General features: G+C 42.6%; 1 protein-coding gene across 3 annotated transcripts in view; it reads right to left on the reverse strand.

Annotated features, from left to right (window-relative positions):
• The window catches only part of LNX1 (ligand of numb-protein X 1), a 200,907-nt gene extending 190,661 nt beyond the window's left edge, over window positions 1-10,246 (reverse strand). For 2 of the 3 annotated variants that reach the window (XM_067735956.1, XM_067735953.1), the window contains exon 1: window positions 9,922-10,241. The gene's annotated coding sequence lies outside the window, so the exon portion shown is untranslated. Of the gene's footprint in view, window positions 1-9,921 lie in introns of all 3 variants that reach the window. The other variant, XM_067735957.1, reaches the window with a different exon arrangement.
• Between the last annotated feature and the right edge of the window lie 14,860 nt (window positions 10,247-25,106).

Raw genomic sequence — 25,106 nt, forward strand, 5'->3', positions numbered from 1 at the left:
CTTTTCATGTGCTTATTTGCAATTTGAATATCTTCTTTGGAGAAATGTCTGTTTTGCCCATTTAAAAATTGGGTTGTTTTTATTGTTGAGTTGTAGAAGTTCTTTATATAGTCTTCATATTAACTCCTTATCAAGTATATGCCTTGCAAATATTTTTCCTATGCCATGGGCTGCCTTGTCACTCTGTTGATTGTGTCTTTTGATGCTTAGAAGCTTTAAAGTATGATGCACTACTGACATTTCTGAGCTTCCACTTTTAGATGCTGAGCATCTTTTCATGTGCTTCTTGGCCATCTGTATGTCTTCTTGGAGAAATGTCTATTTAGATCTTCTGCCCATTTTTTGCTTGGGTTGTTTGTTTTTTTTAATATTGAACTGCATGAGCTGTTTATATATTTGGAGATTAACCCTTCCTCCATTGATTCATTTGCAAATATTTTCTCCCATCCTGAGGGTTGTCTTTTCATCTTGTTTATAGTTTCCTTTGCTGGACAAAACCTTTTAAGTTTCATTAGGTCTCATTTGTTTATTTTTGTTTTTATTTCCATTACTCTAGGAGGTGGGTGAAAAAAGTTCTTGCTGTGAATTATGTCAGAGTGTTCTTCCTATGTTTTCCTCTAAGAGTTTTATAGTGTCCCGTCCTACATTTAGGTCTCTAATCCATTTTGAGTTTATTTTTGTGTATGGTGTTAAGGAGTGTTCTGATTTCATTCTTTTACATGTAGCTGTCCAGTTTTCCCAACACCACTTACTGAAGAGGCTGTCTTTTCTCCATTGTATAACCTTGCCTCCTTCGTCATAGATTAGTTGACCATAGGTGCATGGATATATCTCTGGGCTTTCTAAACTGTTCCATTGATCTATATTTCTGTTTTTGTGCCAGTACCACAGTGTCTTGATTACTGTAGCTTCGTAGTATAGTCTGAAGTCAGGGAGTCTGATTCTGCCAGCTCTGTTTTATCCTGCAAGATTGTTTTGGCTCTATGGGATCTTTTGTGTTTCCATACAAATTTAAAGATTTTTTTGTTCTAATTCTGTGTAAAAAAAAAATGCCATTGGTAATTTGATACGGATTGCATTGAATCTGTAGATTGCTTAAGGTAGTAGAGTCATTTTCACAATATTGATTATTCCAATCCAAGAACATGGTGTGTCTCTCCATCTGTTTGTGCCATCTTTGATTTCTTTCATCACAGTCTTACAGTTTTCTGAATACAGGTCTTTTACCTCCTTAGGTAGGTTTATTCCTAGGTATTTTATTCTTTTCATTGCAATGGTGAATGGGATTGTTTCCTTAATTTCTATTTCTGATCTTTTGTTGTTCGTGTATAGGAATGCAAGAGATTTCTGTGCATTAATTTTGTATACTGCAATTTTACCAAATTCACTGATTAGCTCTAGTAGTTTTCTGGTGGCATCTTTAGGATTCTCTATGTACAGTATCATGTCATCTGCAAACAGTGACAGTTTTACTTCTTCTTTTCTGATTTGGATTCCATTTATTTCTTTTTCTTCTCTGATTGCTGTGCCTTGGACTTCCAAAACTATGCTGAATAATAGTGGCGAGAGTGGACATCCTTACCTTATTCCTGATCTTAAAGGAAATGCTTTCAGGTTTTCACCATTGAGAATGATGTTTCTTGTGGGTTTGCTGTATATGGCCTTTATTATGCTGAGGTAGATTCTCTCTATCCCCACATTCTGGAGAGTTTTTATCATAAATGGGTGTTGAATTTTGTCAAAAGCTTTTTCTGCATCTATTGAGATGATCATATGGTTGTTCTTCTTCTGTTTGTTACTATGGTGTATCACATTGATAGATTTGCATATACTGAAGAATCCTTGCATCCCTGGGATAAATCCCACTTGATCATGGTGTATGATCCGTTTAATGTGTTATTGGATTCTGTTTGCTAGTATTTTGTTGAGGATTTTTGCATCTATATTCATCAGTGATATTGAACTATAATTTTCTTTTTTTGTAGTATCTTTGTCTGGTTTTCGTGTCAGGGTGATAGTGGCCTCACAGAATGAGTTTGGGAGTGTTCCTTCCTCTGCAATCTTTTGGAAGAGTTTGAGAAGGATGTGTGTTAGCTCTTCTCTAAACGTTTGATAGAATTCACCTGTGAAGCCATCTGGTCCTGGACTTCTGTTTGTTGGAAGATTTTTAATCACAGTTTCAATTTCATTACTTGTGATTTGTCTGTTCATATTTTCTATTTCTTCCTGGTTCAGTCTTGGAAGGTTATACCTTTCTAAGAATTTGATCATTTCTTCCAGGTTGTCCATTTTATTGGCATAGAGTTGCTTGTAGTAATCTCTTAGGATGCTTTGTGTTTCTGCAGTATCCATTGTAACTTCTCCTTTTTCATTTCTAATATTATTGATTTGAGTCTTCTCCCTCTTTTTCTTGATGAGTCTGACTAAAAGTTTGTCAATTTTGTTTATCTTCTCAAAGAACTGCTGTTAGTTTTATTGACTTTGCTATTGTTTTCTTTGTTTCTATTTCATTTATTTCTGCTCTGATCTTTATGATTGCTTTCCTTCTACTAACTTTGGGTTTTGTTTGTTCTTCTTTCTCTGGTTTCTTTAGGTGAAAGGTTAGATTGTTTATTTGAGATTTTTCTTGTTTATTGAGGTAGGATTGTGTTGCTATAAACTTCCCTCTTAGAACTGCTTTTGCTGCATCCCATAGGTTTTGGATCATTGTGTTTTCATTGCCATTTGTTTGTAGGTATTTTTTTATTACCTCCTTGATTTCTTCAGTGATCTCTTGGTTATTTAGTAACGTATTGTTTAGCCTCCATGTGTTTGTGTTTTTTATGGTTTTTTTCCCTGTAATTTGTTTCTAATCTCATAGCATTGTGGTCCAAAAACATGCTTGACATGATTTCAATTTTCTTAAATTTACCGAGGTTTGATTTGTGACCCAAGATGTGATCTCTCCTGGAAAATGATCTGTGTGCGCTTGCGAAGAAAGTGTAATCTGCTGTTTTGGGATGGAATGTCCTATAAATATCAATGAAATCTATCTGTTCTATTGTGTCATTTAAAGCTTGTGTTTCCTTATTAATTTTCTGTCTGGATGATCTATCCATTCGTGTAAGTGAGGTGTTACAGTGTCCCACTATTATTTTTTTTCCCACTATTATTGTGTTACTGTCAATTTCCTCTTTTATAGCTCTTAGCATTTGCCTTATGTATTGAGGTGCTCCTATGTTGGATCCATATATATTTATAATTGTTATATCTTCTTCTTGGATTGATCCCTTGATCATTATGTATTGTCCTTCCTTGTCTCTCATAACATTCTTTGTTTTAAAGTCCATTTTATCTGATATGAGTATTGCTACCCCAGCTTTCTTTTGATTTCCATTTGCATGGAATATCTTTTTCCATCCCCTCAATTTCAGTTTGTATGTGTCCCTAGGTCTGAAGTGGGTCTCTTGTAGACAGCATATATATGGGTCTTGTTTTTGTATCCATTCAGTGAGCCTGTGTCGTTTGGTTGGAGTATTTAATCCATTCACATTTAAGGTAATTATAGATATGTGTGTTCCTATTACCACTTTCTTAATTGTTTCTTTTTCTTTTTTTTTCCCCCTTTTTTTTTTCCTTTTTTTTCTTTTTTCCTTTTTTTTCTTTTTTTTTCTTAATTGTTTTAGGTTTGTTTTTGTAGGTCCTTTTCTTCTCTTGTGTTTCCCACTTGGAGAAGTTCCTTTAGCATTTGTTGTAGAGCTGGTTTGGTGGTGCTGAATTCTCTTAGCTTTGGCTTGTCTGTAAAGCTTTTGATTTCTCTGTCGAATCTGAATGAGATCCTTGCTGGTAGAATCTTGGTTTTAGGTTGTGCCCTTTCATCACTTTAAATATATTGTGCCACTCCCTTCTGGCTTGTAGAGTTTCTGCTGAGAAATCAGCTAAACTTATGGGAGTTCCTTTATATGTTATTTGTTGCTTTTCCCTTGTTGCTTTTAATAATTTTTCTTTGTCTTTAATTTTTGCCAATTTGATTACTATGTGTCTTGGCCTGTTTCTCCTTGGGTTTATCCTGCCTGGGACTCTGCACTTCCTGTACTTGGGTGGTTATTTCCTTTCCCATGTTAGGAAAGTTTTCAACTATAATGTCTTCAAATATGTTCTCGGGTCCTTTCTCTCTCTCTTCTCCTTCTGGGACCCCCATAATGTGAATGTTGTTGCATTTAATATTGTCCCAGAGGTCTCAGGCTGTCTTCATTTCTTTTCATTCCTTTCTCTTTATTCTGTTCTGTGGCAGTGAATTCCACCATTGTGTCTTCCAGGTCACTTATCCGTTCTTCTGCCTCAGTTATTCTGCTATTGACTCCTTCTAGTGTAGTTTTCATTTCAGTTATTGTACTGTTCATCTCTGTTTGTTTGTTTTTTAATTCTTCTAGGTCTTTGTTAAACATTTCTTGCATCTTCTCGATTTTTACCTCCATTCTTTTTCCGAGGTCCTGGATCATCTTCACTATCATTATTCTGAATTCTTTTTCTGGACGGTTGCCTATTTCCACTTCATTTAACTGCTTTTCTGGGATTTTATCTTGTTCTTTCATCTGGTACATAGTCCTGTGCCTTTTCATTTTGTCTGTCTTTCTGTGAATGGGGTTTTCATTCCACAGGCTGCAGGATTGTAGTTCTTCTTGCTTCTGCTGTCTTCCCTCTCTGTTATATGTTTTTTATATGCTATGCATTTTTCTGTGCACTATGTAAAATCACTAATTTAATCATTACGTCAATCCCATGATGTAAGTATGATTATAATCTCCAGCTTTACAGTGAAAGAAACTGTGACACAAAACAGTCACTTGCTTAAGATCACACAACTAGTAAGTGGCAGAGTCAGGATTTGAACTGAGAAAGTTGGGCTCCAGAGCCTCATGTCCTAAAGTCTAAAACCCAACCGTGTTAATAAAGATGCAGACATAGAGGTTGGACCTGAGGACACAGGGAGGGGGAAGGGTAAGCTGGGAAGAAGTTAGAGAGTGGCACTGACATATATACACTTCCAAATGTAAAATAGATAGCTAGTGGGAAACAGCCGCATAGCACAGGGAGATCAGCTCGGTGCTTTGTGTCCACCTAGAGGGGTGGGATAGGGAGGGTAGGAGGGAGACGCAAGAGGGAGGGGATATGGGGGTATATGTATACATATAGCTGATTCACTTTGTTCTACAGCAGAAACTAACACAACCATGTAAAGCAATTATACTCCAATAAAGATGTTAAAAAAAAAATCCAACCATGTTAACCTGGCATGTGTGACACACCTCCACCAACCTGCACCTGCCTTTTCAGCCCTCCCTTGCCTCTGGCCCTTCCACACACCTTTCCCTATGCCTTCCTTCCTGCCCTGCCTTACTTTGTTACTCCCTGCCCATTCAGGGTTCCCCTCGGGCACCTTCTCTCTGCCCACCCCATCTAGGTTAGGTGCCCTCTAGGTTAGATTCAAGCCGTTCAGACAGCTCACATTGCACTTTGCTGCACAGATTTATAACTGTCTGACTCTTGTGTGCATCTCACGGTAGACTGAGAGTTCCCTGAGGGCTGAGACCAAGGGTTTAAATCTCTATGTCCCAACCTAGCCAAGTACCTGGTTTCGAGTAAGTGCTTACTATCTAGTTTTAAATAAATAAATAAGGCAGAGCCCAGACTAGGACTCAGAATAGAAAAAGGAGCAGTGATTGCCCAAATAGTAGTTTTCAGCCTGGAAATATTGTTGGTACCCCGAGTAGACAGTGAGCAGCCCATGTCCATATAGACTGGAACAGTGTTGAATGGAATAGAATCAGTAGTGTGAACCTCATGCCTTCAGTCCTGGTACTGGGGACATATGCCCAATTTGTATGGAAGAGACTGCTCCCCGCAAAACAAAGACAGTGACAACACATACTCGCACAAATGCTCACCATGGGTCACAGAATGACTTTTTTGAGTTTTTCAAAAATGTTAAAAGTGAATGAACATCTTCTTTACCTTCCCTTCTCTTCCTAAATAATTCAGTCCTTAAAGCTATTATGTGGGCTGAGTAAGGCAGTCACCCTCGTGGGGGGTGGAGGAGATATGGTGGCCCAGACAAGGTAAGGAGATTAGCCCCAGAGAAGGGCTGACCTGCACAAGGGCCAGAGCCCAGATGGGCAGTGTCAGAATCCAAGCGGAATGGGGAGGGCAACTGTGTGGGGAAGGGGGCAATGGTCATGATAGCAGTTGTTTACATTCAAGGGATTGATCGAATAAGCAAGTGTATTAAGGATAATGGAAATCAGGCTCCATAAGTGTTAGAGAAGGAACTTACGGTATGGAAAGGGAGAAAGCTAGGATGAACCCTGTGGTGCTGGATTGGAATCGGAAGTACCAGAGTGAATTTATGGTTTTCAGTATATATGGATCATCTACGGAAATAATATAGATGTATATATACACACACTAGCTCTGTCCACTGAAAGAGTCAGGGAACAGCAATACCTAAGTTAGCAGTGAGCACACCGAGCAGTGAGAATTGGGATTCTAAATAATCCCACACATAATGGAACCAGAGCTCCTTGGAGAAATAGTTAATTTTAAAGCTGGAACATGTCATTGTAACAGGAAGTAAAGAAGTGTTCAAACGATGATGGGAACATGTCAGAAGGGCACATTGACAGTTTGGGAATGAGATATTTACATAATTTCAAGGTCCTTTTCTGACAACACTTATTAATTAAAAAAAAGGAAGAAGGGTAACTTTCCAGGGGAGTACCCTAGCAGACACCACTTTAATCAAGTGATCTCGGGGAAATTTAAAATCATCTGCCGCCTGATAGGATGCAATGGGAAGAGCACAGCATCACTTCTGTGATATTCTTGCCCAAGTTGTAGAACTTGCATCTAGACGTGAGTAAATTCAGACAAACCCCAAGAGAGGAACGTTCTACAGAATAACTAGCCTGTATTTTTTTGAAGTGTCAAGGTCATGAAAGTGAAAGAAACACCAAGGAAAGGTTGCATATTGGAGCAGACTAAGGAGATGTGACAACTAAATGCAGTGCTTGATTCGAAAGGACTCTTTGTGCTATCAAGGCTATTATTGGGACAACTGACAAAAACTTGATCTGAGGATCCAATGACAATTAATGAAAACGTACTGGGGTCTGAGGATTAGAGAATAGTAACATATCGACATGAAGTTCCTGATTCTGCGGTTGCGTAGGAGAATGTCCCTGTTTATGGGAAATGCACACTGAAGTATTTGGGGAAGATGAGGCATCACTTTGGCAGCTTATTCTCAAAGGGTTCAGGAAAAATATAGTATAAAATTCTTTGTAGTGTACGTGCAACTTTTCTGTAAGTTTGAGATTTTTCAAAATAATCTATATCTATACCTATATCTACATCTACATGTAGTGGATATCTTAGGTTGGAATTATAATGTTTTTCAGACTTGCCAGGACACAGGTACCCAGAGGCTGCGTTGGGAGGATAAACCTTGGAGTGGCTGTTCCAAGAGTAGAATCAGGGTATGTCTGCTTCATGTTGGTTCTCTGTTGAGGTGTAGGAGATGCGCATTCTCACCCCACTCATTTAGTAAAGAAAGGACAGGTTACTGAATAAGAGAGAGAGAGAACACAGTATCTATGGGCTGATTACGCCGGCCACTTCACGTAACTGATGATGGGCTCCCTGCCACAACCAAGGAAGTAGGAACACTGAGGGCCCGTTTGTCCTCTGGGGAAGTCTGTGGGATAACTAAGGCCCAGTTCTTTAGTGTCTATCTGGAATGTGGACTGTGCAGGGGATCCCATGTTCATCTGAGGCTTGGTCTAAAATGCTGATAATAACCACCACTGCCTATTGGGCGCCTTCTAAGGGTCAGAAACTGGGATAGGTGGCTCATGTGTTCTTATAATCATCACAATGGTTCTCCTTTTAAAGTAGCGTCCCCGTCTTATAGATGAGGAACTAAAGCTTGGAAAGGCTTAGTAACAGGCTCATTGTTACGGGTTGAGTTGTATCCTCCCAGATGCATATGCTGAAGCCCGTATCTCAGAATGTGGCTGGATTGGGAGATAGGGCCCTGAAAGAGGTGATTAAGTTAAAAAGAGGTCCTTAGGGTGGAACCTAATCCAACTGATTGGTGTCCTTATAAGAAAAGAAAAATTTGGACATGCAGAGGGACACCGAGGGTACAGGTGCACAGAGGAACGCCCATGCAAGGACACAGCAAAAAGGTGGCTGTCTGCAAGCCAAGGAGAGTAGCCTAACCCTGATGTTGGATTTCTAGGCTCCAGAACGATGACAAAATACGTTTCTGCTGTTTAAGCCATGCGGGCTGTGGTATTTTGTTACGGCAGCCTGAGCAGACTGGCATGGTTATGCTAGGCATCTGGTGGAGATGAAGCTGCTATTCAAAATCAAATCCGTGTAGCTCTGTTCTATGTCACCTTCCCACACACAGGGCCTCTGCTGTGAAAATTCTTCCCACCTCCTCCAATAGGCCGCCCAGAACAACCATCCAAAATCTCACAGACTGAGTAGATCCCTCCTCTGCCGTCCCACAGCCCTTACTATACGGCATATAGTTAGCGGCACACAACTAACGCACAACACTGTGATCAAATGGAGAGTAGGGCTCCCTTCATCTCTATCCCCAGCATCTCCCATGGATCCAGGCACATGGTATTTAAATAGTTAGTATGTATTGAGCACTTACGTACCAGCAAAGATTTTACATGCATTATCTCATTGAAACCTGAAGACAACTCCTTGAGGTAGGTATCACCATTATTCCCATTTTACATATCAAAAAACTGAGGTCAGAGGGGTTAACTGAGTTACCCCAGAACATAGAGCTAGTAGGTGGTGGAACCAGGATTCATGTCCAGATGGTCTAATTCCCCGGTCCGTGCTCTTCACTCCCTGCCCTGCTGTCACAGTCTTGCTGTAAATGCCCACTCCCTCCCTACCTGGGGGGCTGTGCTGATCCGAAATGCTCTCCCTCAGTACAAGTCCCTACTTCATGCTAAGTCCAAGTGTGAAGCTCTCCTCCTGTGGAGAGTCTTCTCACACACAACCTCCTCTCTCAGGCCCCACTCTGTACTCCTTCAGCACCTCCTGGGCATACGGTCTGCACCACGCCCTGACATGTGACCCAGAGCTGGGCACTGGGGCCATCAGTTATCGACATTTGTTGAACTGGCATCCATGCCCAGGGATGGAAGTAAACAGGGATACGTAACATGGCGGTGTAGTCCTGGCTACTGTGACTCTCCACATCTGGATTATCCAGGAGAGTTCCAGTTGCTAAAATTCCATCCTCTCATCAGAACGTTTGCCAGAATATGTGGCAGGGAATGTAGTCTGGTATTTGGTTTAGAAAGGAGAGTCACCATTCTACTGAAAAGAGGCAGCAGTGGAGACAAGATGAGCCGTCTGTCACCCACCTTCCTACGTGCTGCGGGGCAAATCACGATTTCTCTGGACCTAAGTGTCTCCGAGGATAAAATTGCAGTGGCAATGCCCATTTCTCCGGTAGAAATGGGACAAAACCTGTGAATGTGTTTTGAATACTGATAAAGAATAATGTTATATAAACCCAGTCACCATTAGTGGGATTACTTACGTTTTTACTGACCTGTTTGGCCAGTGAAAAATGAAATAAAAAAGTAGTTTTTATTTTTGAAAGTAAAGGAAGAGGTGTCCATGAAGAATGCAGAAAAAAAATCAAACATAAAGAGAGCAAATGTCCTGAGGCCTTTCTAGAGTGCTTTGAAAAAGACAGATATTTCTAGGTTCTTCTCAACAAGTTGGTGTGTGTGTGTGTGTGTGTGTGTGGTGGGTTGGGTGGAGGCTGGGCTGCCGTAGTCAGGGGCAAACTTTTCCCCAGTTGCCTGAAATACCACCCTCAGGAGGAAGCAGGCCTCTTACCTTTGCTGCATTGTGGATCAGTTTCCAGCCGTGTGAGGCCTCTGGGTAAAGTCCATCTGGGAGCTCAGTTTTTCTGACTCAGCAGTAGCCCAGGAAAATTTCCCTTCTCTTTCCTGTGCCCCGTCTTCCAGACACGCACGAGAAGCACTCTGCCCTGGAGTTAATCAGCTCGTCCTGTGCCCCTGCTGCAGGCTTTGCACGGAGTCGATGCATCGACCTGAGAGCAGCCTCTGGGGAGCTTCCAGGGAGAGCGGCTGCCGCAGAGCAGCCACTCAGGGGCATCAACGACAAGTCTGTTCTGGTTGGGATGGGGCCGAGGCTCCCTCCAACTTCCTTTTGCTCTCGCCAAAGCCAGGATCCTTTTGTTCACCTTTAGGGCTGCCAAGTCAGTCCTACCGCACCCCTGGATGTTGTTTTCCTGCAGGCAATGGGAAAATGAGCTTGGAGCCAAGGAAGGGAAATCAACAAGGAAATAAACACAGGGTCACTGCCCCTCCATGTTCTCACCAGACTGGGACATCATCATGCTGGGACCACTTCCTAAAGTGGCAGGAGCTGGCCGCTGCCCGGACGGACCTCAGAGTCCCAGGCATCTTTTAAGTTTTATATATGTAAAGAAGTGTGCATTTATATCAGAAGCGTGAGATCTGTCTCGGACAAATCAAGCAATCCTGACCACTCCAATGTCTTGCCAAATCTTTCAAAGATTTTCCATAGGCAGCCTCTCTTGTAACCGAACACTGGCAAACATTTGTAGACAAAGGAAAAGAAGGAGCAAGTTTACGACTGACACTAGCTAAGACTTTTAAAGGAAGATATCCTCTAAAGATACAGGATTATCGTTTACATAAAGATTTCTTCTACTTACTCTTCAATGTCACAGTCATCATCGGTAGCGTCACCTTTGCTAGCATTTATTGAGAACTCACTGTCCACCAGCTCCTGTGCTAATGACCTCACCTGTGTTAGTTCATATAATTCTTTTTTTTTTTTTTTTTTTGCGGTACGCGGGCCTCTCACTGCTGTGGCCTCTCCCGTTGCGGAGCACAGGCTCAGCGGTCATGGCTCACGGGCCCAGCCGCTCCGCGGCATGTGGGATCCTCCCAGACCGGGGCACGAGCCCGTGTCCCCCGCATCGGCAGGCGGACTCTCAACCACTGCGCCACCAGGGAAGCCCAGTTCCTATAATTCTTGACATAATACTGTCATTCTCATTCCCATTTTGTAGAGGAAGAAAATGAAGATTAGAGAGATTAAGTCACTCCTGCAAAGTGACCCAGCTAGTTAAAAATGTAGAAATTGCCTTTCTGGAAGGATGCTCTTCTGAGCCTTGCTTTTCCCAACAGTCAGCTTAAGCACTTCTGTGGACTGACAGCTCCAGTGATGGCCAAAGAGTTGCTTAAACAAACTCTTAGGGCTGGGAATAGAATTCTAAACAGAAACATGGCTCATTGGTTAGTTAAGTGGTCTCTCCCTGGAGTTATGAACTGGTGCTACCTTTATGTAACTTGTACATAGGACACACCTAGCCCAGAGCCTTCTCTTCTCTTTAATCCAAGGGTGTGCTGCTGACTGCTGTCACCCGGCTCTCCACTGTGATTCTGATTTACCCACAAGGAAGCGTCCTGTATATCTCTTGACCTCTGTGTGTGCTGCAGTTATGGCCTGATCACAAATTTGTCTTTTTGACTTTAGAAGCCTAACAGTTACAGGCTTCTTTTAATCAATAATCCGGGGGATGAACGATTCTAAGTTCCAGCCTGGAAACTTCTGCTTGATGAGAAGAAATCAGCATGTGTATTTTCAGTCCTCAGGTCCTACTGCAACTTTTTTTTTTTTTTGGCCTCATCTTTACTTCCAACTGTTAGCATGTAGCTCTCCTACATGTGCAGTTACCCAGGGCAGCTGGCCGCTGGTCAAATGAAAGTAAAACCTTTTATTAGGAGACAGGGAGATGCCTCCCAGCAAAGTCCAAGTTGTCCATTTTTGTAAATATATGACTTGCAACATCAGGGCAGCTGCTTGCCCTTGGGACGCTTGCATTTGGTTTGGTGGAGCTTGGGGGTACTTTGCTCTGGGTCCACATACGCCTTTAAACTTGAGGCTGGTCAGCTTTTCATTCTCAACAGAAACTAAAGACTTATTTACTGGATTTATGGCGATAAAAAAAAGAAGACTGGAAAGGGGCCGGGCATTTAGTTTAGATGTCATTTCATTTTTCTTTCCCAGTGGTTTACAACTAAACACAGTGTCCAGATATGTTTATAGAATCTGGTCTTGGAGTTCTTTGATGAGAAGAGGCAATTTATAACAGTCAAATGGGCCTTTCAACCTTATCGTATGAAATGAAAACCAAAATATTGGAAAGGAGCTGATGTAACGAAGGCTTTCATGTTCCTCATCTGCTTCACAGCTTTTCACCACCAGGGGATAAAGACAGTAGATTTGGGAACTGTCAGACACTTTGGGGGGTTTCCATGAAGAAAGGTAAGTAAGGTAGATGGATTTTATTTCTCCTTCCTCTCCTTTGAGCATCTAGATCAGTACTGATTGAACTGGTTCCAAGAGTTGAGTCCATTCTGGGATAAACAATAAACACACAAACCTCCAAAAACATTTTTTTGCATGGTCATGTAACCAAGGCAGCTGACTATTGGAAACAGAGAGAAGTCACAGATGAAAAACAGGACGTATTAATTTAGCTTTACAAATATGCCCTTTCCAAAGCCAGAATTACTCACTCCCTGGCAGCTCACGGCATGGGGACCTGGGTCTACTCAAACTCCATGGCTTTAGAATGTCCTTTCCATGTGGTGTGGGATGTTCCAGATGAATGACAGGCTCCAACTCAGCAGAAACCTCTAGATGAAATTTAAATCCTCATGTTTTTTAATCATCATGGGAAAGCAAACGCAACTTTGCCATGCAAGGAAAAATTGCCCATTTTTAGAGTGTCCCACAAAAGTAACATGCCCAGTTATATGCAGAGAAAATGTCCTCATTTTGGGGGCATTTTGAAGGAGGGATATTAAGTCTGAACTATGTAAAATGCTAGAGGAGCGATTTCAGTATTATTTTTATTTTATTTTTTATTGAAGTATAGTTGTTTTAGTTTCAGGTGATAGTTTTACAGCAAAGTGATTCAGTTATACATATATATATATATATATATATATATATATATACTCTTTTTCAGATTCTTTTCCCATATAGGTTATTACAAAATATTAAGTATAGTTCCTGTGCTATACAATAGGCCCTTGTTAATTTTATATATAGTAGTGTGTATATATTACTCCCAAATCCCTAATTTATCCCTCCGCCCCATATTTCAGTATTCTGTGATCAAGATATCAGAACCTGAGCAAGCTTTCTCTCAGGCTTGTTTTCACTCTTATAAGATGCTTAGGGTGAACATGGATTTATCAAAATAGGAGGTAGAAAACGGTTTCCTTAAACCATTATGTATTGCTTTTCTTTTCCTCGTCTAAGCACATAACTGATAGTTTGCCCACCCGTGCCCACAAATGGGAGAGGCAGTGAGGAGTCAGAAGCTCTACCCAGAGGCTTTAAATCCCATCTCTGTGCCAACAACTCCCGTATTTGTATCTCTGGCTCAGACCTCTTTTCTGAGTTTCCTACCGTGTTCTCAGAGTCTCACTACCATCTCCAACTCCATGCATCCAAAAGCAGCTCTTCATCTCCTGTTGTTTCCATGTCAGCCAATGGTCCTTTCAAACACCCAAGTGCTGCAGCCTCTCCCTCCAGTCCCACATCCAATCCATGAGTCCGTTCTGACAGTTCCACCTCGCAAACAGATATCAACTGCAACCGCCGCTTCTATTTCCACTTCCACAATTGCCGACCCACCTTCAGCTCTCACCTGGATTACTGAGTTGTCTCCTAGCTGGTCTTCCTGCTGCCCTCCTCGCCTCCAGTCCCTCTACCAAATCTATACTCCACATTCCAGCCAGAGCAGACTTTTGCAAAAGTAATTCAGATGACGCCATTAACCTATCTAAAAGCCTCAAGGCTTTCTAGCGCAATAAGGAGGAAACATAAAATCCCCGACTTGGCCTGCTAGCCTTGGCATAATTGGATCCCCGCTCACCTCTCCAATGTTACTCGGTGACACTAGCTTGGCTTCAGTTTCTTGAACACTCCCAGCTTTTCTCCATCTCACAGCTTTGCTATTCCTGGGCTGGCCTGTACTGATCTCCACCCGCCATCCTTAGCTCCCCTGCCAAAATCATACAAACTAACTCTCTTCCTGCCTCTTTTTCATCTTTCAGGTCTCAGCTCAAATGTCATTTCCTAGAGACATACTCCCCCCACACCATTTCCTTGGTAGTACTTGCTGTGATTTGTAAGTATATTATTTATTTGCCTATTTGCTTAATACAGAACTTATATAATTTACCCTGCTACACCCACCCCTCTACCTACAACTAGGTTTCCTTCCATGAAAGCAGGAACTGTGTCTACTTTGTTCACAGCTACATGTCCAGGGCCTGGTACCTACCAGGTTCCAGGGTTTTTTTAAGTTGAATGAAGGAATGAGTAATTGAAAAAAAATTGATTTTCTCTCAATTCAGATCACTTAAGGAAGAGTTTCTTAAATAGTCGTCGAGAGGTACTTACTTGTCCTTATTCATAGGCAGATATAGTTTTCCCTGTGTAGATGTAGAGAATCTAACCAAGTTCTCCCTTCCAAGGAACCACTTGCTATTGCTTCTGGGAGTGCCACCCCGCAGCCCAGGGAAACGTGGGGGGAGGAGAGGTGGGTGGACTGGTATGGACCCAGGACTAATGTATTTCTGACTTTCCGTGTTGGATTTTGTAATTCATTCCCCACGAAAACAGTAAGGCAGAGCAGAGACTATACTGCTATAAAAACGTTGGGGGACCAGCTTTGGGAAACCAAACACCATTTAGATTTAGAACATCAGTTTATAGGGGAAAATGTGTTCCAAATTCTAACAGCCAACATACCAAAAAACCCCCCAAAATGAAAAACCAAACCTCTCAGAACAAAAATTCTTTCTAAGCGGGAGCGGCCCGTTTTCTTGTTTCATATGAATTGTCAAATATACGGTGACTCCTCACCAGCCACATCCTCCCTGATGGCTCATCTTAATTTGGTTCCTAGTGAGCACGTGTTGGATGGCATGGGGGAGGCCCATGAGATCATTTATTCACACAGGCGTTGTGTTTATTTGGGTTGAGGCACAGCCAGGAAACATTTATTTTCCTGTCCATATTTCAGAAGGAACTTCCTACTCATTCCCCAGGAAGGAGCAAACTGGAACCACACTTCCAGGCACCTCCCTAGCTCCCATCTTGCTGCTCCCAGCAAGGAGAAGTAATGACCAATCTCACTGGTGAAACAGGGTGAGCAGGTCCTTCCCTGGCCCCCTACGTGAGGTCCTAGGCTGCACTGAAAAGCAACGGCCTCTTTCCCTCTGCCACTTGGATTTTGTCTGGTGAGTTTCAGATGAAGGGAGGGTGTGCCTGTGTGGCCCTTGTCTCCCTGTTATAGACAGGCCATGTGGGGACGCCAGGCCTGAGGACACCAGCCTCTGCTTTCTTGCTTCAATTTTCTTCCCTCTCACTGGTTAGAGGAGTCAGACTCTCGTGGGTCTTATAGTTCAGGGAAGGTGGCAGGAAGCTCTGCATTGGTCTCCGTCCAGCTCCTCAGAACGCAGATGCTGTATTAAGAGTCCCCCTTGCTCTAGATTTCTGCCCTCAACCAGGAGACACCTGCTTCCCCCCAATGTCGGTAATTTGTGTTTGTATTTTAACTTGTTTCTTTCATAAACATCTTTTCTATACCTATGTATAAAATGCACACAAAAATAAATCTCACACTGGAGTTAGAAAATGTGTAAATCAGGTGTTTGCCTTGTCTCCCATACCAGTGGTAAAATGAAGTCTTTCTATAGCCTAGATTTTTCAACAAAACCCAGGAAAACTCCCTGAAGAATTTTATATTAAGCGGCTTTGGGGACTTCCCTGGTAGTGCAGTGGTTAAGAATCCGCCTGCCAATGCAGGGTACACGGGTTCGAGCCCTGGTCCGGGAAGATCCCACATGCCGCAGAGCAACTAAGCCTGTGCACCACAACTACTGAGCCTGCGCTCTAGAGCCCGCAAGCCATAACTACTGAGCCCGCGTGCCACAGCTACTGAAGCCTGCGTGCCTAGAGCCCGTGCTCTGCAACGAGAGAAGCCACCACAATGAGAAGCCCACGCACTGCAACGAAGAGTAGCCCCCGCTCACTGCAACTACAGAAAGCCCGCGCGCAGCAACGAAGACCCAACACAGCCAAAAAAGAGGAAAAAAAAAAAAAAGCGGCTTTGCCCTTGAGTCAACCCAAACAAATGCACACAGCCATGCGTCCCATCTCCATACCTAGGATTTCTGTTCTACATTTTCGTCATCCATGTAATAATAGGTTTACAATGCTTTGCTCACAAATCAGTATCATGTCATTGAAGGGAACAGGCCTAGAAGGATGTAGGGGATTGCTCAAAACCACAGTGAGCCTTGGTGCTGGGCACACAAATCAGATATCCAGCTCTCAAACCTGCATGCCAGGAACCCCAAATTAGTTCACAGGGGCTGCAGTTTCTCCTAACAGGTTACTGGGAAAACTGTTTGCAAGCTCTGGGGAAAGGCTGTCTTTTTCATACTTATACACATTAGGTGCCCCAGATTACTGTCTTGAGGGGGATTTGGGGGCAGAGGTTGGGCAATAAAGAAAAATAAAACGAGTTGTTACACCAAGAAAAATCCAGTTTTCTTTGCAATGTCTCTAAGTTTTTAACCAGAGTAGGAAGAACACATCGATTTGAACTCTTCCACTAAGTCAAAAATATTAGAAATTCTGAGCAGTCTGCTTATGAGCTCCACAAAAGATGTCTTTACACATATATTTCTTAATGCTTTAAATTAAAAAAAATTTTAATTGAAGTATAGTTGATTTACAGTGTTCTGTTAGTTTCTTATTAGATGCTTTTTTTTTTTTAAAGTTAAGGATATTTCCCTTTGAGGTGAAACTGCCTCTTTCAGGACTGTATGAAATGTCATGAGACTAAATATTGTACATTCTGGGACAGTCATAGAGAAGAGGACCAAACTGTAATCTATTAGGCAAAGACTATAGTCTCCTCTAGAATTTTGTTTCCAGCCCTGAGGATACTGTAAATACTTAATAAATAAATATCACAATAATAACTACTGTGAATGAAAATAATAATGTAAGGGGAACTCAGATTTCTTACAATCCAGAAAGAAATTCGTGGAGTTATCTCAGACTTTAGAAAAAAATATTCCAAGATTTTATGACACTTATCTCTATTTTCAGGGGACAAAATGTTTTAGATTCCTTATTTTGAAAAGGCCTGGTCAACTGCACTGATGAATCGTTTGAATCGGTTGATTCTTAAAACCACATTGCAATGAAAAAGCGATTGGAAAACATATAAAGGCATTTTGTCTTTAAATGTGATGTTCTCTAAACTGGTTCAGAACAGCTGGACCCCATTTTGTGTTTGTTTTCTCAAACAGATTCTTAGTGTTCTAAACTCGATCCAGCTGTATGTACTAATTGCATTTCGGTGACTAGGTTGGATGTTGTCTTTTCGGGAAAACCTCATTTAAAAAGAAAACGGATGCTTAAATCTCATTGTTGCCTTATTACTGTAGTCTCGATGCTATCCTTGGTCAGAGAGCCTTCATCTCCGTACATCAAGCCTGTGCTGATGTTCTGAGGGCATGCGGCACAGTTATTAGGACTGAAATGTCCAGAGCAATCATGCCAGAGGGCCGCTGAAGACTCTTAAATGGATTTGTGCCTCTTTCCGCAGCCCAGTTACTCATATTCATATGTACATACAAATGCTTTGAATATCAAGAGAAATTATTTTTGTTTAAAAAATTATAGAAGTAAAACATTCTTAGGGAAAAAACTCAAACAAGTCTGAAGAGAAAAGGGCCTCAACTAAAACATATGTCTTTCTGCCTCTTAGTGCCCCACATCAACAACACACACAAACACACATTCACTTATTCCCAGCCTCTAGGGATAATCATTAGATAGACAGACAGACAATATTTATCTTTGTGTATATTTATGTGTGTACACACACACACCCTTATTCCCAGTCTCTAGGGATAATCATTAGATAGATAGACAATATTTATCTTTGTGTTGTATATGTGTATATTTATGTGTGTGTGTACACACACACACACACACAGAGGTCATAAATTATTTGCATCTCTTATTATCTAATGCTGTGTAACAAATCACTCTCATATTTTGTGGCTTAAAAGAACTCTAATCATTTACTATCTCTCAGCTTCTATGGACCAGGAATCAGGGAGAGGCTTGACCAAGTGATTCCAGGTTCTGGGGGGCTGAGGGTTCTCGTGAGGTTGTAGTCACGTGTTGGGTGGGGCTGCAGTTGTTTGAAGATCTGACTGGGGCGGGAAGATTCGCTTCCACCGTGGCTCACTCCCACAGCTGACATATTGGTGCCGGCTGTTGGCAGGAGGCCTCATTTCCTCTTCATGTGGGCCTCTTCACAGGCTGCTTGAATTTCCTCATGAAATAGCATCTGACTTCCCCCATAGGGAGAGGTCCAAGAGAGCAAGGTGGAAGGTGCAAGGTGTGGTATGATCTAACCTCAGAAGTTCTGTTATCGCACAGTTGGTCCAGGTTCAATAAGGGAGGGACTATACAGAGGCATGGATCTCAGGAAGTGAGGATGACCCGGGGCATTTTGGATGGCGGCTTTGAGACAGCAACTCCCATTAAGAGGTGAAGGCTATTTCTCCACTACTTTATTCTGGTCTAGCTTTGCAACTTGCTTTGACCAATAGAAACTGGGGGAAATAACATTGTCAGGGTCCGGATTTCCTTCTTCTGCTCTCACCCTCTTGGACTGCTGCCGCTATGTGAACAGCCTGGACTAGCCTCCTTGAGGATGAGAGAACAGGAAGAGAGAGGGGCCAGGTGGAGGACCTGTCCCCGTCACCTCTGCTTAGGCCTCAGATATATGAGTGAGCATAGTCAACACCACATACGGCAGAGACAAGCTGTCCTAGCTGAGCCCAACTCAAATTGCCAAATCACAGAATCATGAATAAATATTGTTGTTTTAAGACACTAAATCTTTTGGGATGGTTTGTTAAACAGCAGTAGAAAACAGAAAACTGATACAATAGGGTAAACAACAGTCCGTATTTTGTTGTTTTTAAACTCAACAATATACGGTAGGCATCCTTCCGTGTCAGTACATAAAGATCTTCCTCGTGTTTTAAAAAATGTTCCAATATAGAAATTTCATAATATGGAAATGCCACCGTTATTTAACATATTTGCTATTAATGGACATTTAGGTTGTTAAAAATTTTTTGCTAAGGCAAGCAATGCTTTATGAACTTTATTTCTTGCTTACATTCGCAGAAGTGGAATTGCTGGGTCAGGATAATTATGTAGTTAAATATTTCATGTGTCAAATTGCACTTCAGAAATTTTATGCCGATTTCCATCCCACTTAACAGTGTATCAAATTTTAAAGGAAAATCCTGATAGCTACTTTCCGTCCTCTTCCTGAATTTGCCCTAGTTTGAAGCCAGGAGATTGAGAAACAGAGCTGACATGAGGTATAGGACTGTGTGAAACTAGTGCTTGCTTTAAGCTGTAGTGAGAACAGACCAAGGAGTCAGACACACGAGCAACATGAGAGAGGAGTGGACGGAATCTTGGAGGAGGTCGGCACCTCCCATAGGACCCAAAGACACTTCTTCTATCTCTGAGAGCTTTTTTGGAAATAAGTTTAATAGACACGGCTGCCAACTAAAAGCTTTTAAAAATATATGACGATATTAAGCATTAAGTCTGAAGAATTAAAGACAGCCACCGCGGTTAGGGTCCTATAAAAATTTAACATTACAGCAGCTTAAATCCGACATGTCTGTCAAATTTTCAGCCAGAGCATCTGGATGAACCCCAGGCCCCAGGAGACCCTCTGTGATTCTAGCAAATAGCCATGATGCCTAACATGTGATTCTAGCAAATAGCCATGATGCGGCATATGGCAGATACTATAAAGGGCTTTTAAAAATCATTATTATTGGAGTAAAATTGCTTTACAATATTGTGTTGGTTTCTGCTATACAATGAAGTGAGTCAGCTATATGTGTAGCTATATCCCCTCCCTCTTGGACCTCCCTCCCACCCCTCACCCCCCATCCCACCCATCTAGGTCGTCACAGAGCACGGAGCTGAGCACCCTGTGCTATACAGCAGGTTCCCACTAGCTAGCTATTTTACACATGGTAGTGTGTTTTTGTCAAACCTAATCTCCCAATTCGTCCCACCCTCCCCTTCCCACCCCCACCCCCGTGTCCACATGTCCATTCTCTATGTCTATGTCTCTATTCCTGACCTACAAATTGGTTCATCTGTACCATTTTTCTAGATTCCACATATACGCGTTAAGATACGATATTTGTTTTTCTCAAAGGGCTTTACATGTATCATTGAATTTACTTCACACAGCAGAGGAAGAAACTAAGGCACTGAGTAACTAAGTATCAATAACTTGCTCAAGTTTATAGTGGTATTAAGTGGAAGAACTGGCATTCTCCCAGAGGTTCTGATCACATCAACTTCTGCATGGTCAACCTGTTGGCTGCCATCCTTCCTTCCTGGAAGAGGCTGGAGATGTGTTCGCTTCCTGCCTCCCTTGCAGCTAGAATGCGTGATCCAGTATTGACCAATGGGACCTTAGGAGATGTCAGCTGAGGGACTTCTGGGGAAGACTTTCCCTCCTAATAAAAGAAGATGCCTGGAAAGAAATCTCTGTCTCTCTCTCTTTTTCATTGTGTCTCTCTTCCAGATATTGTGGGGTATAAATGTGTTGCCTAGAATGTGGCAGCCTTTTTGCACCTATGCTGCCAACCTTGAAGACGTCAGAGAGGAAAACAGCTTCCATCCTTAATGATGCTGCTGATCTGCTGATCCAATCCTGTCCTTGCCCACCTACCCCTCAAATTCTTGTTTTGTGAGATTACTAAATTCCTTTCTGTCTAAAGCCATTTTTCTTTTTTTTTTTTTTCCTGTACGCGGGCCTCTCACTGTCATGGCCTCTCCCGTTGCGGAGCACAGGCTCCGGACGCGCAGGCTCAGCGGCCATGGCTCACGGGCCCAGCCACTCCGCGGCATGTGGGATCTTCCCGGACCGGGGCACGAACCCATGTCCCCTGCATCGGCAGGCGGACTCTCAACCACTGCGCCACCAGGGAAGCCCTAAAGCCACTTTTAATGGAGGTATTCTGTTACTTGCAGCTGAAAGCAACTGAACTAAAACATTACTCCATTATGCTGTCTCCCAGAAAATGTAATAATTGTAACCCAGGTATTTTAAAATTGTATTTTAAACAGAACTAAGAAAACTTGAAAGAAGAATCCAGAGCACAGCTTCCATAAATAATCATGGAACTCCTGCTTGATTCTACTCTTTTTGCTACAAACACAGGAAAGGTTATTAATGACAAGTTTCAACATTTTAAAATGACTCATTAGTGACAAGTACAAAGGGAAAAAGCTAATTCATTTTTTAAGTGATGGAAAATCCTAGTTTTAAAAAGTGCTCTCCGGGCTTCCCTGGTGGCGCAGTGGTTGAGAGTCCGCCTGCCGATGCAGGGGACACGGGTTCGTGCCCCGGTCCGGGAAGATCCCACATGCCGCGGAACGGCTGGGCCCGTGAGCCATGGCCGCTGAGACTGCGCGTCCGGAGCCTGTGCTCCGCAACGGGAGGGGCCACAACAGTGAGAGGCCCGCGTACCACAAAAAAAAAAAAAAGTGCTCTCCAACGTAACTGGCTGTGCAAAGGCCAAGGGAATCAGAATATGAATTGGAAGTGTCCCCACTATGGACCAGGAAACTTATATTCTGCCCTGCCCTTTTACCATGACCAGTATTCAAATTTTTATATAATTATTCATCAAGAAATGGTCATCTATATTGGGAAAGTTTAAAAATTCAAAATGGCTCCAATTTCTGCTAGTCTCCACTAGAAAACAGAATCCTCATTCTCTGATGTTCTAAGAAAGGATATTATTTAAGGGAATGAAATCTTGAAAGCAGTTTTGATGGCAAACAAAAAAATTTTTGCTTCAGATTGTACTGCCCTCCATGGTAATCTCACTGCAGGTAAATTAGTAGGGGATTAACATGGCAAACTTCACACCATCTGGTGAACCTCCAATAATGGCTGAGGTGATTGTTGGGAGGGGGGCAGTTTAGGATGGATAGTGGTGGAGGGAGAGGCTGAGTAACTGTTGCTGCCCTGAGACCACTGCAGCCATAGGAGCAGTGGTTTGTCCTGCTAACCTCCCTCTTCTCAGTTTTCCCTCAGGAAGAGAGGCCAGTGGGAAATGTGGAGAAGCTGCTTCCTGAACCGGTGTGGAGAAGTGGAGCTTTGTGGTGGCACGGAGGTGCACGTTGTGGTTGCATTGTGTCTCCCCCTCCACCATTCAAGTGTTGAAGTTCTAATCCTCAGTATCTCAGAATGTGACCATACTTAGAGACAGCGTCTTTGCAGAGGTAACTGAGTTAAAATGAAGTCATTATCCAAGATGAGCCCTAATCCAGTGACTAGAGTCCTCATTAAAAGGGGAACTGTGATCACAGAAACACATAGAGAAAGACAATGTGGGGACACAGGGAGAAGATGCCATTACAAGCCGAGGAGAGAGGCCTGCCACACCTTCTTCCCTCGTGGCCCTCAGAAGAAACCAACTCTGCTGACACCTTGATCTCTGACTCCTAGCCTCCAGAACTAGGAGGAAATAAATTGCAGTTGTACCAGCCCCCCAGACTGTGGTATTTGTTATAGCAGCCTTAGCAGACCCATACATTGCACTGTTCAGATCTCCCTCAAGAGAACCCGCCATGGGGAGCACCGTGTACTGACAACCCCCTGCTCCCACCATCAGACCCACGGTAGCATTCACACCAAGGCCACGCTGCCTGGGCCACTCCCTGCTGATGACTGAGCAGTGGGGGGCACTGGAACTGGGCTTTCCTGCCCAACTTGGGATCCTCTAATGGGTTGCCATTGCTCAAGCCTTCTTATCAGCCTGGCAGAGACTTTCTCTGAACCTCACTGTAGGTTGAAGCTCTTCCTACTGAATCCTCCTTCCATGTAGCTCTTCTTTCACAGGTATTACACTTTAATTGTGCTGTCTAAGGCTCTCTCCACCTTCTTCAGCAACTTCCTACTTTATTCTTCATAGACTATATATATATATCATAGAGACATACATAGGTATATATCATAGAGATATATTCTTCCTATTTATCTATCTATCTATCTATCTAATTTTCAACCATCCAAGTCTTTTTACTGTTAAATAAGTTTAAAAGCTTCCCAGCTAGTGTATATGGAACATCATAATTCATCAAAGGCAAATAGAAACGGAAGTTGACAAAGAGTTGAGAAAACATCTCAGCATATCATTTTCTGAGCTTAATGACTTCACGAATTTCTTTTAAATAAGAAAATCGACAGCTTGCCAAGGGAATGGTAACACATATTGGCATATTATTGGTAGAAGTTAGTGTTAAGTACTTGGAGGCAGGAGAATGGGCCAGCTAAACCTTACAGGGTGGGACATTTCTGTTTCTATTGACCATATTGATAAAGAGCAAACTCAGCATCTCAGTGAATTTGACCCTTAAATAAGACAAAGAGTTATCTCTTAAATGCTAGGAAGGACTTATCAAGCAAATCAAAGAACTCGAATCTCTGCCTCTACAGCATTGAAGGAGAGGAAGTTTCCAGCTAGCTTCATGTTAATTTTAGAATTGCAGAGCCCAGGACATGCAGCCAACCAAAGTCACGCACACATTGTGGGTAAACAATGCCACGCCAGCTGCTTTGGACCAGGCCAAACATATGGAGGGTGAAAACAAACAAGATTTCCTCCCAAACATTTGCTTATTATTCTTTACAATCTTTGTTCTTGGAGAAGAAAAATGAGATTGGTTAGAATTTTGGATCCATGTGTTGTTTGCTTCCTTATTTATTTTTAAGTCTCTTTATTAGTTTTCTCCCATTAAAAATTAAAAGCATCCCCATGAAAGAAAAAAATCTCAACAACCAGGGTTTCCCCGGTGGCGCAGTGGTTAAGAATCCACCTGCCAATGCAGGGGACACGGGTTCGAGCCCTGGTCCGGGAAGACCCCACATGCCGCAGAGCAACTAAGCCCATGCGCCACAACTACTGAGCCTGTGTTCTAGAGCCCGCTAGCCATAACTACTGAGCCCGTGGACCACAACTACTGAAGCCCGCGCGCCTAGAGCCTGTGCCCTGCAACAAGAGAAGCCACATCAATGAGAAGCCCGCGCACCGCAACGAGTAGCCCCTGCTCACTACAACTAGAGAAAGCCCCCGCAAAGCCACAAAGACCCAACTCAGCCAAAAAAAAAAAAAAAATCTCAACAACCCAGAGGTAGATAAGGGAACAAGTGAAAGCCCCTCAGTGTCTCCTTCCCCAACTCCCATTCTCCTTCTGCCCCGTGGCCGTCCCATCCCACTTGTAGAGGAATAGTCCCCCTCTGAGTCCCACTGTTAGCCATTGAGTGCGCCTCCTTCTAAACTTTTTCCTGTGCGCACGAAAAGAAAGTAGACTCTTTCAAGAGAAAAATTCATTGCCCATGTTTTTGAGGTAACCAATACTTTTTGTTACCACTCTCGAACATCTCAGAAAGATGAACACAGGAGAAGGTCCAAGCTCAGGAACTTCCTGTCTGTGTCTGTGTGCCTCCAGAGACTCCTATACCTAATTGAATTAACATAAATTTACATAGTCAATGTGGCTGGCGGCTACTTGTAGGACAACACAGACCTAAGAAAGTGATCTTTCTCCAACGAAGAAATTCGTCAAAACGAAGACATTTCCCAATTCGTCAAAAATGGAAGGAATCTGATCCAGGTGCCCCAGCTCCCTCTACCTGGTGTCTTTTTCAAGTGATCTGGCCCTGATCCGTTACATAATTTGGACTCTGAAAACTACAACCTTTAGATAGAGGTGATGAATGTTTTAAAAAGCCACACTCGTTGGAAGTCAAAGTAGAGAGGGAGAATGGGGTTGGTCCCCAGTGCTGT

This window comes from Pseudorca crassidens, chromosome 4, assembly GCF_039906515.1.
Source record: "Pseudorca crassidens isolate mPseCra1 chromosome 4, mPseCra1.hap1, whole genome shotgun sequence".
NCBI classification, from domain to species: domain Eukaryota; kingdom Metazoa; phylum Chordata; class Mammalia; order Artiodactyla; family Delphinidae; genus Pseudorca; species Pseudorca crassidens.